Raw genomic sequence first — 16,797 nt, 5'->3', positions numbered from 1 at the left:
ATAGGTCACGTGCATAGATGTCAAAGTGGGGATGCCATTTCCACCACCAGCCTCACCCAGCAGATCAGCTGTAGAAACCATAGAGAAATGTCTGGCAAAGGCCCCAGATGGTGACATCAATTAAATCCCCACCTACAGATGTTTACACGGTGATACCACAGCAGGTCTTGCAGTGGCAGTATGGCTTTGCAAGGTAAGAAGTCTGAAACTACAAATGTTTATGCCAGAACAATCTGTCCTGTAGTTGATACTGTTATGCCTGTAGTCTGACAGGGCACACCACTTTGCTATATGGGACATAAATGTAGAAAAAACAATGCCACCAGACAATGGTGAACGCCAACGAATGGACCTTTAATGTGAAGCACTTTTCGTCTGCCAAAGTAGGCATTAAGCAGCATCCAGCCATCAACTAGAGTGATGGCTCAACACAAACAAAAAGCATTTTTCAGTAACACCAACAGTCAACTTACTAGTGCCATCCCAGGGTTGTCCACTGCTGGCAGCCTGGGAACATATCAGGATGCACTGCCTTGCTACAGATGGCCTGCATCCGTCACACCTGGCCTACAGACCTGTGGCAAATGCCCATGCCTCACCCACAGTGCCCTTTTAGGGAGTGTTATGGGGTCCATAACAGCAACATAACACATTCTAAAAAAGGCAAAGAAAGGCCATGCTGCTAACTGCTAGGGAAAAACCTGCCAGTTTCAGAGAGCCAGAAATCTGGCCAAAGCCATGAATAATGGGGTGAAAAAGTTCCAAAGTGAAGGACACCTTTGAAATATTGCTCTAATAATGTAATAAAGTTGAAGGAATGATTGTAGTAGCATGGAATGTCTGATGGGTATGAAGTCAGAAACTGCAATGTCAAATGGCAATAATATCTGACTTCAACCCTGAATGACTTGCAAAACACGTTTCCTTGAAAACCACACTCATTTGTGTAACCAACAGGATATATGAGTCATGAATGTGGGCATTCTGTGATACTCTGCACAGTTGACAGGCAGGGCTAGGAGTCTAAACATGGAAATATGCTCATTGCAGGCAGTCCTAACCCTGGAAGATGTTAAAATGTCTGCACCCACAGAACCCTGGCCATAGCCATGGTGAGTAAAACACTCTTCCCTGATCACTCATCCTATGCAACATCCTGAGCCCAAAATGTGGCCAGCCAAGGAAAATGAGGTGGGTCATACATATATGTCAAACACACACCTCTAGGCTGGCCAAACAGTCTGACACACACAAGACCCTCCAACTGCAGTCAATCTTTGAGCAGACCCCTATGCAAATCACTGGTAGCTATAGGCAAACATATCTGACCTAGGACTCCCCATATCTTATCCCCTACAAATCCATCTGGAGACTATTTGTCACCCTGATCCTGTCTGACTTATATTACCCAACTGTGGACTGGAAATTAGACCAGGCCAGAAAAGAAATGCACAGAGATTGCATCATTGTAAAATATCACCAAGGTGCTGGATTGTTTCCACAGCTCCAGCAGTCAATTACTTCTAGGTACACCCCTCAACAGACTTGGTTCTGTATGAATCCACAGCATTTGGTACATACTATTGGTGTGTGCATTATCCACTCTGTATTCCTCTGGTAAATCACTGTGATGATCTGAGGAGGTATGTCATGAGGTACTGAAACAATACATGACAGTGTCAAACAGCATATATATCTACTAAAACAAGTCCTGTAACCCTAGAAGCCATACATTACTGAGAGAAATAGTCACAATCACTGTATGGCCCATTGTCTTCCCATTTGGATAGGCTATCACCAGATATCCTGCACCAACAGGTGAGAGGTATGGCTGCAGCACAACACAAACTAGACTGGAGTACAACAATTCTTGGAATGGAGTCCCACATCTACTATAGAAGGTCACACTGGCGTGCTCATACACTTAGAGAAATGTCAGTAGGATCTAGGAAGGAGCAGGCCTTCCCCACCCAGTACTCTTCCCCTTTCCCTACTTTAGCAGTCCTGCAGATATCAGTCACCTTAGAAGCCCCTTTCATCAGGCCTTAGCCCCATAAGTTCTGTGGTGCATGCATAACTGCGTAACATTATATTACAAATAACTAAGTTAGGTAGGAGTTCTAATCTCAGTCTTGCCAAATATCAAACTGTGTGTTTGTTTACAAGTTAAAGTGTTTGGGTCCATTCCAACCCAGTATACTTCTCATTTCCCACTTTAGCAGTCCTGCAGATATCAATCACCTTTGAAGTCCCTGTTGACAGACATCAGCCTCATAGGCTCTGTGGCATGTTTGATAACTGTGTAACACTATAGTACAAATAACAGTCAGGTAGGGGTTCTGCTCTTGCAGCTGGCAAGTGTGTGTGTGTGTGTGTGTATGTGTGTGTGTGTGTGTGCATGTGTGTGTGTGTGTGTGTGTGTGTGTGTGTGTGTGTGTGTGTGTATAAAAGTGTGTCTGTTTGTAGAATAAAGTATTTTGATAACTTTAACACCCACTGCCCTACTTTATCAGTCCTGCTGATGTGATTCCCCTTATAGGTTCATAAGTGTGTAGTAGGCTAATAGCCCAGGACCCTTTACAAGCCTAGCTCATAGAAGGGCCCTGCCATTGTGGCACCTGATGTTACTTCCCAGTGCCTTTATCAAGTAGAGCCACTGCAGTGATCCTGGGGGTAAACTGTCTATTACCCATGCACTCCTCAAGATTTCTCTGAAACAGGGTCAGCTAGGTGCTCTGCATGACATGTATTGGAAGTGTATTCCAGGACATGTGCAGTCTCTTGGTGAGGGACATGTCCCACCAGCATGTTGTGGTGGTTGTGATAATGGGGTTTATGTCTCTGCAGTGTGTGTGGTGTGGAAGGATTGTGATTTCTTTATATGTAGCATGTCTAAAACAGCTGGATAAGACATGGCTTTGTAAGTCAAGCACACATAGCCTCCAACTAGGTGATATGACACAGCTGGAGTCTTCTGAGTCTGTCTGTGTAGGATGTGTGTTTAATGCCTAGGAACCTCTTTGTGAGGTGCTTCTGTGGCCTCTTCAGCTGTTTTAGGTGTCTGCTGAGGTACATGGCAAATGGGCCAGAATACCTGATGAGTGGTCTAATGAGGGAACAGTAGACAGATATCATTACCTCTGTCTTCCTGGATGCAAAACCCTTGGTAATGCAATGTGCCACTTAGAAGGAATCCTGACCACAGTAGCAATGTGGCAGTTGAAGGATAAGTTGCTGTCAACCTCTGTCCCCAGATCTCTTATAATGCCTACAGTATTCATTGGGCTGTCATCGATGTGGTACTTACTGGAAACTGAGTGTTTTACCAAAGGGGATAATGATGCATTTCATGGTGTTAAGCTTCTACTCATGGTTTCCACACCATGCATTGGTCTCAGTGAGGCCCTTCTGTAGGATGTCTGTATCACATGTGGAGTTTATGAGAGCTCCCAGCTTGCAGTCCTCTGTGTCGGGCTGGACTCCTGAGAAGTAGGCGACAGGACAATACCCAGTATTGATCCCTGTGGGACTCTACTTGTGACTGCTTGTGTGTTCTGTGAAACAAGTTGCAAACTGCCCACTGATACAGGGATTGATGCCTAGTTTGGTAGATTTAGCAATAATTCCTGATTGAGGAATAGTATCAAAATCCTTGGCCAGATCAGAGTAGGCTGTATGCTGTACCTTACTGTCATATGTTTTTTCAGTGTATGTCAGGGCTGTCATAGTTGGTGTTGTGTCGAGCTATGTGTTCCACATGGTGTGGTGCAGGTGTTGACCTTATCCTCTTGACCAGCTAGTGCAGTTTTCGCTGGAGAGTGAATATTTCCACATTTGGAGATATAGGGGTAACTCTCACAGGTCTGACTGTTTGGAGTATAGAGGACAGGGTTGTCTGTGTACATGAGGCAGTTGCAACAGTACCTCAGAATGGACAAGTGTACCAGGCTAATGGACGAAAACACAGAAAACTGTACTTTAATCATGCCAGGAGGGGTGGTCATAACTACTAAGTACTGGGGCTAATTCTGTGAGGAACGAGTACGGCTGATAGCTCTCAGGTGTGCTACATTTACTGATACAATAACCTGTGGAAGTGCAAAGCTATTATGCCATTTGAAGTGCAAGACAGAAAGAACTAGCAAGATGTAAGGGAAAAACTGAAGCCAGACTATCTGCCACCTGTAATATTTTTCCTCAGCTGTGCAGATATCAGCACCTTTGTCCAATTGTTAGTCCAGTAAGCTCTGTAGCATGTGTGGTAACTGTGTAACACTATAGTGCAAACAACTAGACAGGCAGGGGTTCTAATCTCAATACTGGCAAGTGTGTGTGTGAGAATCATATACTGTGTGGGTCATACCATTTTGAGTTGTGTACCACCCTTTACACTTCCTCTCACCATAATTTAGTAGTCCTGCTGATGTAATTCACCATAGAAGTACCTTTGGACTAAGTGAAATTGTATAAGCTCTGTGGCGCGTATGATAATTTTGTAACACTATAGCAGAAATAACTAGATAGGCAGGAGTGCTAATCCCAGTGCTGGCAATTGTTTGCATGTGTGTGTTTGTGTGAGAATCATATACTGTGTGTATTATACCATTTGAGTTGTATACCACCCTTTACACTTCCCCTCACCCAAATTTAGTATTCCTGTTGATGTCATTCACCTTTCAAGTGCCTTTGGACTAGGTGGAATTGTACAAACTCCATGGCATGTCTGATATCTGTGTAACACTATAGTAGAAATAACTAGCTAGGCAGTAGTTCTAATCCCAGTACTGGCAACTGTGTGTGTGTATGTGTGTGTGTGTGTGTGTGTGTGTGTGTGTGTGTGTGTGTGTGTGTGTGTGTGTGTGTGTGTGTGTGTTTGTATGTGTGAATCATATACCATGTGGGTTATACCATTTTGAGTTGTGTACTACCCCTCACCCTAATTTAGTAGTCCTGTTGATGTCATTCACCTTAGAAGTACCTTTGGACTAGATGAAATTGTATAAGCTCCATGGTGCATCTGATAAATGTGTATCACTATAGTAGACATAGATAGATAGGTAGGAATTCTAATCTCAATACTGGTGTGTGTGTGTGTGTGTGTGTGTGTGTGTGTGTGTGTGTGTGTGTGTGTGTGTGTGTGTGTGTGTGTGTGTGTGTGTGTTTGTGTGTGTGTGTGTGTTTGAGTGAGGAATATATCCATTGGGTGGCCAAGTATTACAATTGCAATCGAACTCCCAGCACACACCCTACATTCCACTGTACAAGGGCTGCTTTTTACATCATCCATAGAGGTATCTGTACACACTCTTTAGACCTATAAGTCATGTGCTATGTGCATCAGCTATGTAACAGTATGGAATTGGCAGCTAGCAGGGCTCTTAATCACAGTTCTGGCGCACTTGTGTGTGCATTGGTGTGTTTAGCAGTGTTTGGGAGAGTGTACACTTGTGCATGACATTAGTATGAGACCTGTCACACCCACTACACCACCCATTGCCATACCTTACAAGGGCACATGATGTTACTAACTATACATGTATTTTGGAAACTGAACACACTATGAGCTCTGTGCCACCTGCGATTACTGCATAATACTGTACTACCACTAACTAGATGAGTAGGGATTTCAGACCCAACACTGGCAATTGTAATTGTGTGTGTGTGTGTGTGTGTGTGTGTGTGTGTGTGTGTGTGTGTGTGTGTGTGTGTGTGTGTGTGTGTGTGTATGAGAACAGTATTCTGTGTCTTGGGTCAATACAGGTCCTTTTGGGTGTGTGGGATTTACAAATCTAAGGTGTGTTCCACCCACTACACTTACCATTGTCCATTGTACAAGAGCCGCTGATGTCCGCCACCATACACTTACCTGTATGCACCCCTCAGCCCTATAAGCTACATGGCACATGCAAAAACTGTTATACAGACCTGTTAATTGTGTACAGCTGTACCCGACATATGACACATTCAGTGGGTTACCACACTGCCATACTCCTTGTAGATGATGTTTGCAGAGCCACATTCTGCTGAAACACAGGCACCTAGAAGACAAACAGAATACATTATGGAAACCACAGTCTGTCAGCATTAATAACAACAATAATGCATCATGACTGTACAGCTACACATTCTGATGTGTAACCATTAAACATGCTGGCTGACAACACTTTACACTGCATTACATTGCTAAACTGTACCAAACTCACCCTGTGCATCTGACCCATATTAGCATGTCTTTGCATCGATGGTATCGATGACAGAGATGTGGCACAGGTATCATCATATGCACAGGGTGTGGTGTGGGTTTGCTAGAGGCCTAGGCTGGCCCATTTGGTTGGCATTGTGTGTGTGTGTGTGTGTGTGTGTGTGTGTGTGTGTGTGTGTGTGTGTGTGTGTGTGTGTGTGTGTGTTTGGGGGTTGTTCATTAAATGGGCCATGCAGAGGTATCGTGTGTAAGCTTGGAGGTGACCTGGCTGTGATGGTGATGTGTGTGTGTTTATGGATTCACACAGTCATGCCATGTGGCTGCCCTACACAGGGGTATGTTGGACAGCCATGGACCGTACATGGCAGGGTGTGCGGTTCACCATCTCCTGCCACAGACATGTGAACTGGGCCTGCCAGGGGACCCACTGGCACAACCTGGCACAAGGCCAGATGCAGTACTACTCCCTGATGGTGACCACTGTCTGCTGGATCCATGTCCCTGTTGGACCAGCCAGGACCATGTACCCATGGCCTGCTGCATTGTGGCATGGACAGTACCCCCCAGCATTCATGCTGCTGTTACTGCCACTACAGGAGCGAGAAGCTCCTTGGCCATGTGGAGCCTCAGCTGTTTGTGCTGCTGTCTTTCATCCATGTGGCCAATGGACAATTCCCACCACATGCTCTACCACAGGCATTCCACATTCTAGCATTGACATTCCACAGTCGAGGATTCCCACCATCTCACCCAACCATCTATCCATGACCTCAGCATAATAATGTTGGGCATCAGCATGATCATGGAGGTTGTCACACATATCAGGAAGAGTGGCATTCATGACTTTGAGAAGCTGTCTTGTGTTATGTTCATTGTGTGCCTGTGCCTCCATGATGGTCTGAAACATGCAACTGGTGACACTTGCTGTGGCATTTGTGACAGGGGCATGATGGGCAGCAGTCCCCCTTCTACCACACCTGCCCGTCTGGCTGTGTGGGACCTCACCCATTATCTGCTATGGCTGATGTCTACAGACACACTTTCCATAGTCAGCACACTTACCTGTCCCATGCTACCACCCACTAACTGTCCATCATCTATGGCCTCTGGTGATGGGGTATGTTCGGGCATTGTGACTACTTGTGGGGATGGGGTGGACAACAGTGGGATGCCAACCAATGACACAAATGCAGCCCCTGACAACTCCCCTGTGCCTCGCCATGGCTATCATCATTGCCAGAGTCTACAGAGACACTGATATCAGTTCCCAAGTGGGAGGGACCCTGACCCCCATTGCCACTTGTGATGGGAAGGCAATAAATGTAAAATTAAAACCTGTACATCATGGCTGGATGCCACACACACAGACACTTATAGGTGTTGTGGCACAAAGCCATTACACAAACCTCACATTACCTAAAAGGTGACATGCATGACACACAGCCCTCATCATCATGCATTGCTGCCATTCTCAATCCTTGTTAATAACAATATACATCTCTGGGATTCATGAATACTGTCAGTGGGTGACGTCCATTCCCCTAGCACACACTGCACACATGTACACATTATTGTTGTTCACCTGTATTGTACAGTGTCAACTACTGTAGACCATACCCCACAACTGTACAAATCATTAAAGAATGTGTAGATGGTTGGCACATAGGTTTGCTCTGTTCCTCACAACCCCTTTGTGTTTGTTTGACACATAACTGGGATCATATGAGGATTGATGTCACTAATTAATGACATACATTTGATTTGCAGACCTCATCACCAGCAGTGAATGTATATTCAAACAAATCCTTTTACACCAACAACCTTCTAATCTTAATGTGGATATGATAAGTGTACACACCCCTGTTAACATGGCAGGCTCTTGTATCATATAAAATGAGACCACAATAATGCATTAAAAATATTACCCACCTCAAATGTGACATATGACCTGTGCAATCCAACCAAGAAGCAAACAAATGTGTTACTTGTGAAATATACTGAGTGATATGTGTACGATACAGTGGCTGCATAGGTGTGGACACCCTTAAACCAGTGCTCCTTTGAAACACCTGTTTAGTGAACTACATAGTCACTCTACACTCTTCCTGGGAAGGGGACTATCAGCATGGTACATCTTGACTTGGCATTATTTGGACAGTCTTCCCTACAAAGGTCCCCCAACTCTGTCAGCTAGCAAAGCCAGCTCATGTGCACAGACATTGGTCACACTGGGGGTTTACTATTGGAGTTAAGTCTGGTCTTTGTCTGGCCCAATGCATACCCTTGATTGTATTCAGATGGCACCATTCCTAGGTAGCTTTGGATGTATGCTTCAGGTCATTGTCATGTTGGAAGCTGGAACCCCCTCCCCATCCTCAGCCATCTTGCAGACACTTGACGGCTTTGGCCCACATATGAGTGTTATTTGAACTGTTCACAATTCCCTCCACCATGACTATAGGCCTAGTTCCAGCTAATGATTGTCTGTATAACTTGAGCACTGATCCAGGCCATCTTTTTTTTGGAGAAGGTTCCCCTGCACCCTAGTAGTGGGAGTGTGCAGTGTCTGATTGAAGACTGCTGGAACAGGGCTCAGTTTTGAGCTTTTTTCTGGTTAATTGGGTAACTTGTTTAAATCAGTTAGTTAATTTTCTATTGTTTATATATATATATATATATATATATATATATATATATATATGGATCTACTACTAATGACCGAAACGACGATTCCCCGACAGAAAACTCACCGACGCCAGATGACCGACAGGTAAGTGTACGACAGGGTGATTTGCCGACAGCGGAAAGACCGACAAGGGAATGTGCGATCGCGACGCGGTAAGTGTGCGATGGTGACGGAGTTAGGAGCGGTCAGGTAAGTGCTCGAGATTGTGGGATGTCGGGTTAGGCTGTGGGAAAGGTGAGTGTGTGTTCGTGTCGGAGGTATGGTTCGGGTAAGGTAAGTGTGTGCTAGTGAGGGACTGTAGTTTAGGGACGGGTTAAGTGAGTTAGGGTTAGGGTGCAGGTAGGTGATGTGCGTTAGTGTCGGAGCTTGGGCTAGGGGTGGGTTAAGTGAGTTAGGGTTAGGGTGCAGGTAGGTGATGTGTGCGTTAGTGTCGGAGCTTGGGCTAGGGGTGGGTTAAGTGAGTTAGGGTTAGGGTGCAGGTAGGTGATGTGTGCGTTAGTGTCGGAGCTTGGGCTAGGGGTGGGTTAAGTGAGTTAGGGTTAGGGTGCAGGTAGGTGAAGTGTGCGATAGTGTCGGACCTTAGGGTTAGGGTTTGGGTCAGGGCTAGTGTGTATGCTATGTAGTGTCGCGTGTTGTTTACGTTCCGTGTGTCAGTATAATGATGTTCGGTGTTTTGCGTTGTCGGGTTTGTGTCGGGTTTGTGTGTTGTCGGTCATCTGGCGTCGGTGAGTTTTCTGTCGGGGAATCGTCGTGTCGGGCGTTAGTAGTAGACCCATATATATATATATATATATATATATATATATATATATATATATATATATATATATTAAAAAAATTCACTTTATTCATCTGCTTTTACTGTATTTGTGTTTCTTCCTACTTGTTACAAGGGGCATTGATTACAACTCTGAACTGAGATATATAACAATAAGCATCCTTTTCTGTGCTTTTAAAGTGGGTGTTTATTTGATTGTATCTGCTTTATTCTCTGAAAAAATATACTTTTTCCCACCTTTCTAAGCTAGTATAGTCCAGTTTTCAGGTTCGTGTTGAATTCAGGGCTGTGTTATAAATCTCTGTGTTTGCCCATACCTTACTTGGATAGAAGGATGTTATTCTGTTCACCTGTGAGAGAGTGGAGCTTTGAGCAGCCTATCTGTCCCTGGAGGAGTGGCTTCAGACCAGAAATTAGTAGTTTATTGGCTATTTTGGGCTAATTTCTATCTCTTTCATTTCCCTGCTATAAAAAATACATTTGCCCGCTTTTGTGCACTGGGCAGCACTGGTTAGCTAGGGTATAAGTATTCACTGCTCCACAAAGTCGACTCTTCAATTTTTCCCTTGGAACAAGACAAATTTCAACTTAAGCATTCAAGCCATTCATTTCTCAGCCCACCACTTGCTCAAAACTTATAAACAAGCACTTATAAACCCTAGCACTATACCCCCTATACTGTGCAGAAGGACAAGGCTCTCTATTCTACCTTACCAGCTATTCAGTAAAACAGTTCACTGTACCTATGCAGGCATGTCCAAAGGGCAGTTTTAGGTGTACTCTCCAGTCCAACTGGTGATTCTGGGCATTTTGAGGCAATGTTACAACTGCCTCATGTACACAGACAACCCTCTCCTCCTACCACCAAACACTAATACATGCGAGAGATGCAATTATACAGCTAAACTGGAGGCTAAGCTCTCTCAACCCAAGACTGGATCAGACAGTCAAGAGGAGAAGGAAAATACTGGCATCACACCACCAGGCTCACATAGAGCCATTAAACCAGCACCAGCAAAAAACACACATAAATACATGAAAACATACTCAGATGCTATAAATAAAAATCTGCAAAAGCAAAAGAGACCTCCAAAGCAGACATCCAAGCAACCTCCACCCCCCCAACACAAACCATGAAACACATACTTCACAAAACTATCATGCCACACAATCACAGCCCTTAAGGCAAAATAACATACCCAACATACTAGTAATAAGTGACTCTATAGTCAGGCACACTGATGCCCCACTCACTAGGCTGAATAAGGAGAAGGTTACTGTTAGCTGCCTGTCGGGTGCCAGGATCTGCCACATAACACAAGCACTCAAGTCACTCCAGAACAAGTACAAATGCAACTGTCATTGTCCATTTTGGTGTGAATGACCTGAGCCGTAACTCCCTGGACTACATGAAAAGAGACATGGAAGACCTCTCTGATCACATAGCCCAGGCCGGTATGACACTGACCCTGAGTAGCATCCTGCCCTCACTAAGAATGATACAATGGTATAAAGAAAAAATATCAATTTCAGCTAAGTTTCTGGTGTCATTCAAATGGGATCCGGTGTCTGTCTTCCTGGGATGACATGCTCGACAAGCCACACTGCTTCGCTAGAGACGGCTTGCACCTGTCACCTTTCAGCTTTCAAATACTGGCCAAGGCTCTTGCTACCACCATAGTGCCTTTTTTAGGCAAGGCTCAAAAGACAAACCCACCACCATAAATAGCACAAGTAACAAAAATCTGAGGGTAATGCTACTCAATAACAGAAGTCTAAACTTCAAAATGGACGCACTTGAGGCACTCCTCAGTATGGAGAAAATCGATATATGTGTGCAGTAACAGAAACCTGGTTTAAGGCTCCAGAGAGCACCCCAGCAAAACCAGGCTACAACTCATGCCATAAGTTTCGGCCACAGAACCCAGACCTAAATACAAAATGTGGGGGAGAATCCATATTCATCAAGGATACCCTCATATCCAGGTTAGTGGCACAGCACGATGCTTTAGAGATCATCCATGTGCAACTAACAATGGGAAAAACTGCAATTCAAATTGTAGCTTGCTACAAATCACCCACCATGTCCCAGGACCCCATTCCACATTTCTGGAAGCATAAGCAAACATATAGGTCCTACCAGACACCCTAATATTGAGTGATTTCAACTACCCAAACATTAACTGGGAGAACTATTCAAGTACTAACTCCCTTGCCCAACATTTCCTAGAATTCATAAACTCAAACTCCCTGGATCAACTGGTCAACACTCCCACCAGAGGTGACAACATATTGGACCTGGTTATGACCAACATGGGCGACTGGTGTTCCACACCGGAGGTCAACCCCTCACTGGTTACATCTGACCATAAACAAATCACTTTGGATATCCACATTCCGCCCCCACCCTGGACAAGAAAACTACTGTGAAACACTTTTCAAAAGCAAACTTTACGTTACTTAAGACCGAGGTGTAATGTTTCAAAGCCCCCATGCTAAAGGATAATGCTGTCCAAGCTGCAAAATCCTTTACTAATGCATTTTTGGGCACCTACAAGAATGCATGGATTGTGCTATCCCAAGCAAAACCAAGACTCACTCCTCCAAGAAAAGGAAACCAGTCTGGTGGACCCCTGCCATAAATAAGCTATGCAATAGAAGGAGGAAACTAGTACAGAAAAGAGTAAAATCTCAAGAAGGGAAGAAATCCCTGATCAGTATCAGCAAGAAACTATGATCCCTCATAAAATTGTCCATGGCGAGCTTCGAAAGAAAAATTTCCAAGGACTCCCAAGATAACCACAAGACATTCTTTAGCTATGTCAAGAATCTAAGTGACAATGCTCAGAACTGCTCGGAGTTAATGCAGAATGGCACAAAATACATTGAACCAACCAATATTGCCAACATCCTGGCAGACAGGTTGAGTGCAAACTTCACTCCCCTTTCTCCCCCAAAAGGGCCCATAACCATACCAGAAGAATGTAGAGCCCCTGAAATCACAGACACTCAGGTTAAAACAGCCCTCTCCAAAGCCAAAAACACAGCATCAGTGGGACCAGGCGGTGTCCCAGGCTGCATCCTTCATGAGTTCAAACAAGAACTAATACCTCACCTAAACACACTGTTCAAACTCAGCCTCTTCACAGGCTACGTACCCATAGAGTGGTGCACAGCAACAGTTATTCTACTCCACAAAGGTGAAGCCACAACAGACCCCGGGAACTATCACCCTATAAGCCTGACTAGCTTGGTCTGCAAGGCTATGCAGCACATCATCATGGAACTCATTAACAGAGACATTGGGAACCTCCAAACACTGGACCCTACCCAGTTAAGCTTTGTTAAGGGCAGATCATGCCTCCCACGCTTGGTGGACTTCTTTGAGACAGTTACCAAGCTTTTAGATGAGGGAAAGGTGGTACACACAGCATACCTAAGCCTTGCAAAGGCCTTTGACACTATTACCTATTCTATTATTATAGACAAGCTCACCAGCCTGAACATAACCCCCTATGTCACAAGATGGGTTGCCAATTGGCTCATAGACAGAATCCACATGGTGAGAGTTGCGGGAGCAAGGTCTGACTCTAAACCGGTTACATGTGGCGTTCCCCAGGGTGCAGTCCTAGGACCCCTCCTGTTCGGCATATACTTCTCAGAGGTACAGACAAGCACAGGACTAGGGCTGACCAAATTAGCAGACGACCGCAAACTAGGCACTATAATTGTCTCTCCGGCTGACACAGACATCCTCCAAAAGGGTCTCATTGAGATGAATACCTGGTTTCAAAATCAAGGCCTCAAGCTAAATGCCAAAAAGTGCATAGTCATCCTCTCTGGAATAAACTAAGTACACACCAACTACCACATAGGTGGTAGGCCCCTAAATATGGAAAACGTAATAAGGGATCTGGGGACCCAAGTAGATAGTAATCTCTACTTTGATAATCACAGTGCCAAAGTGGTTAGAAAATCCTTCTATGTGGCCCACCTAATCACAAAAGGGTTTGCATCAAGATCAAAAGAGGTCATTGTGTCCCTCTACTCATCACTCATCAGACCCATCATAGAGTACAATGCCCCATTTGGGATGTACCTTACAAGAGACCTACAACAACAGGAAAGACCACAGAAGTACCTCACCAAGAGGATCACTGGCCTCAAACAGATGCCATATGCAGCTCGACTAAAAAACTCCAGCTGTACTTGGTTGCATACCGCCTACTCAGAGGTGATCTCTGCCTGACATACAAGGCCATGTCCAACCCAGAATTGATGGACATGCTCCACCTAAAGAAAACCTTATCCCCTTGAGCCACACGCTCTATGGATCTAAACCTCACCACAACAATAAATAGGACATGCTGGAGGGATAGATTCCTGTCCCAGAGACTTCCCATGCTTTGGAACAAGATTCCAATCTACATTAGGCAGAGCTCCTCATTAACACTCTTCAAGAGAAACCTTGACGAGTGGATGGGAAAAAGAAAGTTTACACCGGGGATCACTTCAGTGACTCTGCTGGACAGAGGCACAGAGAACTAATCTAAGGGGGCGGCGAAAGCCAACACATTCTGGCTAGGCTTATACATGCCTTTGGGCAGATAGCCTAGTACCTACCTATGTATGTATGTCCCAGGACCCCATTCCACATTTCTGGAAGCACTAGCAAACATATAGGTCCTACCAGACACCCTAATATTGAGTGATTTCAACTACCCAAACATTAACTGGGAGAACTATTCAAGTACTAACTCCCTTGCCCAACATTTCCTAGAATTCATAAACTCAAACTCCCTGGATCAACTGGTCAACACTCCCACCAGAGGTGACAACATATTGGACCTGGTTATGACCAACATGGGTGACTGGTGTTCCACACCAGAGGTCAACCCCTCACTGGTTACATCTGACCATAAACAAATCACTTTGGATATCCACATTCCGTCCCCACCCTGGACAAGGAAACTACTGTGAAACACTTTTCAAAAGCAAACTTCACGTTACTAAAGACCGAGGTGTAATGTTTCAAAGCCCCCATGCTAAAGGATAATGCTGTCCAAGCTGCAAAATCCTTTACTAATGCATTTTTTGGGCACCTACAAGAATGCATGGATTGTGCTATCCCAAGCAAAACCAAGACTTACTCCTCCAAGATAAGGAAACTAGTCTGGTGGACCCCTGCCATAAATAAGCTATACAATCGAAGGAGGAAATTAGTACAGAAAAGAGTAAAATCCCAAAAAGGGAAGAAATCCCTGATCAGTATCAGCAAGAAACTATGATCCCTCATAAAATTGTCCATGGCGAGCTTTGAAAGAAAAATTGCCAAGGACTCCCAAGATAACCACAAGACATTCTTTAGCTATGTCAAGAATCTAAGTGACAATGCTCAGAACTGCTCGGAGTTAATGCAGAATGGCACAAAATACATTGAACCAACCAATATTGCCAACATCCTGGCAGACAGGTTGAGTGCAAACTTCACTCCCCTTTCGCCCCCAAAAGGGCCCATAACCATACCAGAAGAATGTAGAGCCCCTGAAATTACAGACACTCAGGTTAAAACAGCCCTCTCCAAAGCCAAAAACACAACATCAGCGAGACCAGGCAGTGTCCCAGGCTGCATCCTTCATGAGCTCAAACAAAAACTAATACCTCACCTAAACACACTGTTCAAACTCAGCCACTTCACAGGCTACGTACCCATAGAGTGGTGCACAGCAACGGTTATTCTGCTCCACAAAGGTGAAGCCACAACAGACCCCGGGAACTATCAACCTATAAGCCTGACTATCTTAGTCTGCAAGGCTATGCAGCACATCATCATGGAACTCATTAACAGAGACATTGGGAACCTCCAAACACTGGACCCTACCCAGTTCAGCTTTGTTAAGGGCAGATCATGCCTCCCAAGCTTGGTGGACTTCTTTGAGACAGTTACCAAGCTTTTAGATGAGGGAAAGGTGGTACACACAGCATACCTAAGCCTTGCAAAGGCCTTTGACACTATTACCTATTCTATTATTATAGACAAGCTCATCAGCCTGAACATAAACCCCTATGTCACAAGATGGGTTGCCAATTGGCTCATAGACAGAATCCACATGATGAGAGTTGCAGGAGCAACGTCTGACTCTAAACCAGTTACACGTGGCATTCCCCAGGGTGCAGTCCTAGGACCCCTCCTGTTCGGCATATACTTCTCAGAGGTAAAGACAAGCACAGGACTAGGGCTGACCAAATTTGCAGACGACCGCAAACTAGGCACTATAATTGACTCTCCGGCTGACACAGACATCCTCCAAAAGGGTCTCATTGAGATGAATACCTGGTTTCAAAATCAAGGCCTCAAGCAAAATGACAAAAAGTGCATAGTCATCCTCTCTGGAATAAACAAAGTACACACAAACTGCCACATAGGTGGTAGGGTCCTAAATACGGAAAACGTAATAACGGATCTGGGGACCCAAGTAGATAGTAATCTCTACTTTGATAATCACAGTGCCAAAGTGGTTAGAAAATCCTTCTATGTGGCCCACCTAATCACAAAAGGGTTTGCATCAAGATCAAAAGAGGTCATTGTGTCCCTCTACTCATCACTCATCAGACCCATCATAGAGTACAACGCCCCATTTGGGATGTACCTTACAAGAGACCTACAACAGCAGGAAAGACCACAGAAGTACCTCACCAAGAGGATCACTGGCCTCAAACAGATGCCATATGCAGCTCGACTAAAGAAACTCCAGCTGTACTTGGTTGCATACTGCCTACTCAGAGGTGATCTCTGCCTGACATACAAGGCCATGTCCAACCCAGAATTGATGGGCATGCTCCACCTAAAGAAAACCTTATCCCATTGAGCCACACGCTCAATGGATCTAAACCTCACCACAACAATAAATAGGACATGCTGGAGGGATAGATTCCTGTCCCAGAGACTTCCCATGCTTTGGAACAAGATTCCAATCTACATTAGGCAGAGCTCCTCATTAACACTCTTCAAGAGAAACCTTGACGAGTGGATGGGAAAAAGAAAGTTTACCCCAGGGATCACTTCAGTGACTCTGCTGGACAGAGGCACAGGGAACTAATCTAAGGGGGCGGCGAAAGCCAACACATTCT

Source organism: Protopterus annectens, chromosome 3.part1 (assembly GCF_019279795.1).
Source record: "Protopterus annectens isolate FY-2018-M chromosome 3.part1, PAN1.0, whole genome shotgun sequence".
NCBI lineage: Eukaryota > Metazoa > Chordata > Ceratodontiformes > Protopteridae > Protopterus > Protopterus annectens.
The sequence above is the reverse complement of the archived record's forward strand: the minus strand, read 5'-3'. Positions refer to the sequence as shown.